This window comes from Miscanthus floridulus, chromosome 13 (assembly GCF_019320115.1).
Source record: "Miscanthus floridulus cultivar M001 chromosome 13, ASM1932011v1, whole genome shotgun sequence".
NCBI lineage: Eukaryota > Viridiplantae > Streptophyta > Magnoliopsida > Poales > Poaceae > Miscanthus > Miscanthus floridulus.
This window is the reverse complement of record NC_089592.1, coordinates 4,981,303-4,985,616: the sequence shown is the minus strand read 5'-3', so window position 1 is coordinate 4,985,616 and position 4,314 is coordinate 4,981,303.

Sequence of the window (4,314 nt, the reverse complement as noted above, 5' to 3'; positions counted from 1 at the left end):
GTGCAGGCCAGGGGTGGGCGCTTCAGGATGCTCGAGCAAGCCAGAGCCTCGGCCATGTTGCTGGAGTCCTTGGACAGGTCCAGCTTTTCAGCCTAGACACGAGTAGCCTTGGAGGTGGCGTCCTCATAGAAGGGGTTCTCCTTCACGGCGAGGCGGTGGCTCCGACGGATCTTGGAGGTGCTGTCCGCCGCGTGTTTGCGCTGGGCGTGGCACCTCGGCCATGAGGTCCTCCAGCGAGGGGATAGTCGAGCGGTGGCAGGACCCCAGCTCGTTAGTCCTAATAGGGAGCGAGGGGGACGCAGGCTATGCCCTGTTAGTTGATCTCCACCACAGGCCCAACGGTCTATTGGGTCCTTGTCTTTGCTCTCTGATCGGGAGAGCCCAACCCTAATACAGTTGGTGGGCCCCTGTCGTACAACACATATAAAAAGTAAAGTGGGGATTAGGGCTCGGGTTACGAGGTTCAACGGAGCAGCCGCCATCCCACCCACAGTAAACCTAAACCGATCTAAAGCGTGCTACCAGCGACGGGATGCCCCACCACTGCCGTCGCCTCTGCAGGGTCACCACGGTCGTCACTGGACTTTGCGGCATCGCCACCACGACGCCTACAACGCCGCGGTACCGGCGTCCTACGCTGCTGCAGTGCTACTGTCCAAGGGCAAGTAGAGAAACCCTAAAGGAGAGGTCTACCCGGATCTACGGTTACACACAGTGGTACTCATTCGATCCTAACATTGGTACCAGAGCCAGGTTGTCACTGTGTAACCCTAACTCTAACCGGGTAAAAGCAAAGAGAAAGAGAGACCGGGGTGGCGGACGTCACTGTCTACCGGTAACCACCGCCACCGCGTGGGGGAAAAGTGCCACACCGCCATCCTCACCGGCGTGTGGTAAGAAAATAAGAGAAGAACATCCGTGTTCGGATCAGAGAAGAGAAAGGGGAAAGGATCTCAAGAACCTAACCCGCGCAAACAACTCGGGGAAAAAGAATAGGAAGGGTTAAAGAAAGGAGGAAAAGAAAAGGTTTCGACCTTAAGATGAACAGAGCCGAACCCTAAATCCTAAAAGAAAAGGAAAGAAATCAAAAGAAAAGTGCAAATCACGAAACCCTAACCCTAGTACCCCAATCGGTTGAATCCGTAGAAAGACGAAGATTCAAAAGAAAAGAAAGGGAAGAGGAGAAGGGGATAATCTCAAAGATCTCGAATCAAACCAAAAGAAAACACGAATCGGGTTCAACCGAACCCTAACCCTAGATCCCCTTTTCGGGTGAACAAGCGAAAAGAAAAGAAAGAAGATATAAAAGAAAATCCGAAGGGGAAGAAGAAAAGGAACCCTAGATTCCCATTCGAATTGAACCCTAGAACAAACCCTAATTCCCCACAGTCGGTTGGGAAAAGAGAAGACCAATCCAAATCAAAAAGAACTAGGGGAAGGAGAAAGGGAAGGGAGAAGAAACCTACCTCGCCATGCGTCGGGATGGCCCTTCGCCGGCGCGGGAGAAGAAGGGCCGAGCCGGGGGTAGCTGGTCGCCGGGCTCGGCCAAGGGGGCGCCGCGGCTAGGCCGCTCGACGGCAGCGTGCTCACCCATTGGGGAGCACGCACGCCGGCGAGGGGGCCGGCGACGACGCCATGGCTGCCCGCTCTGTCGTCCTCGCTCTGTGGGTACTCGGTGGCTGCTGTCATCGTTGCGGCTGAGAAGAGAGAGCAAAGAGAGAGAAAGGGCAGGGGGCGAATGAGCTAGGGTTCCGGGGCACCGGCCGTGGCGATGGTTTTGACCGGACGAAAAGAACGCTCGGCCGTCCGATTCGATTCGACGACGGAGCGCGACTGGACCGCAGGTTGGCCCAGGCGGGCGCGCGCGGTAGCGCAACTTTGCCGGCCCAGGCCCAGGTTGCTGCCTGTGTGCGGCCTGCGCGCGCACGGAGAGATGGGCCGGGCCACTATACCAGTTCCAGCCCAAGATCAAAGAACAATGAATTTTTGAATCTGTTTTTTTTTGTTTTTTCATTTTCCAGTAAAGATTTTATTTCCTGAAAATGAATAAATGGCTCAAAAGAAAAATAGAAAAAGTAATTTTTCCCTGTGGGTAAAATTCAAGAAATTGAGTGAAAGTTTTTCCGCTGCTAAAGAAGTTGTTTATTCTCCAGTTATTTTGAATCAATGTGATATTTAATTGGAGAAAAAGAGAGTTTTTCTGCTGCTAAAGAAATAGTTGATTCTCCCGTTATTTTGAACCAATGTGGTATTTAATTGGAGAAAAAGAGTTTTGACATAGATTATGATGTTGTTATTTTCTGACCAACGTTGTTAATAACAATATCATAATTTTAATGATTTATGCATTAATTTTACTTCTGCCCAACGGTGATGTAGAATTAGTGTATAAGAAAAGTTGTTAATTTTAATGATTTATGCATTAATTTTATTTCTGCCCAACGATGATGTAGAATTAGTGTATAAGAACAGATGTAAATTTTAATGATTTATGCATTAATTCTATTTCTGCCCAACGGTGATGTAGAATTAGTGTGTAAGAACAGTTGTGAACTTTAATGATTTTATACGTTAATTCTATTTCTGTCCAACGGTGATGTAGAATTAGTGTATATGAACAGTTGTATGTTTTGATTTTGATCAACATTGGAATCAAGGTATGCAAATGGTGTTATTTTTATGTTAAGAAAAGTTTTGACCTGGTTTTCATCTTGCCTAAGGTGGACTGGGTAGTCACCTCACCATATTCCACTGATCATGTGGCACCGGTAAGGGAGACAAAAGAGAATGGTGACGATTAGGCAACTAAAGAAAGGGATTTTGAATCCCAAAAGATGTCATATGACTTTGAGCATAGGAAGTGGGAGCCTGTAATTGTGGGCTCAATCCCAGAGTATGACACAGTCACCGAATATCTCGATAGAATAAAGAGTCAGTTCACTGGCTCTTCAAAGATATATGCTACCGACTGATAAAGCAGCTGGTGACAGAGAGTCACTCTGAAAATGGTGGCATAAGAGAGCTCACGATGCGTCATCGAAATTATGGCACTGTCGTTTAGGCCATATTTTGAGGGGGAGAATAGAAAGACAAGTTAAGAATGATATTCTTCCTCCATTAGAGCTCTCAGATTTAGAACAATACAGAAAATGCATAAAAGAAAGTGGAGCGCAGGAATTTTATAGATTATTCACACAGACATCTGTGATCAGTTTCCTATAAAGAGTGTGGATGGTAATGATTCATCCATAACATTCACAGATGATTACTCCCGTTATGTCTATATTTATTCAATCAAAGAAAGAACAGAAGCATTGGATAAATGTAGATATTTAAGGCAAAAGTTAAAATCCAATGCAATTTAAAGATAAAGATAGTTAGGTCTGACCGTAGGGGAGTACTATGGTCGGCATACCCCATATGGCCAAGTTTCTAGACCTTATGCAAGGTTCTTACAGGAGAATGGCAAAGTAGCCCAGTATTCTATACCGGGTGAACCTCAGCAGAATGGAGTAGCTGAAAGACATAATCGTAAAATGAATGGATATGATGCGCAGTATGATAAGTTACTCCACCTTACAGTTAAGCCTGTGAATAAAGGCATTAAAACCACCATTCATATTCTCAATAGAGGATCAAGAAAGTCAGTGCCCAAAACACCGTATGAGTTGTGGACAGAAAGAATACCCTCACTAAACCACTTGCGTGTGTGTGGGGGAGCCCTGCTGAGGCTAAAGTATTTAACCCAAACATTAGAAAGCTAGATCCCAAAACAGTAAGTTGCCATTTCATTGGCTACCCAAAAAAGTCAAAAGGTTTTTGTTTCTATTGTCTAGAGAGACATACAAAGTTTGTGGAAACAAGACACACTGTTTTCCTAGAGGATGAAAAGATGAGGGGGAGCATGGTAGCTCGAGAAATTGACCTTGAAGTGAAGTGGATGTATGCGCCCACTCCAATGATTCATGAGCCAATTTTCTCACTACATGTTGTCGCTGCACCGACAGTGCAAGATACTATAGTATCAGTACCTGTTGTTATTCCACCTGTGGCAACAATGAATGAAAATGAGGAACATGTTCTTCAGGATCCTATAGAACCTATTGCCACACATGAGGTGGAGCAACAACAGCCTCAAACAGAAGTTGTGCCAAATGTGACGGCCCCTAGAAGATCTCAAAGAGTTAGAAAATCAGTTATTCCTACTGATTATGAAGTGTACAACACTGATGAATTTCAAATAGAGAATGATCCCACCTTATTTGAAGAAGCCATGAGAAGTGATCATTTATCAAAGTGGCTTTAGGCCATGGA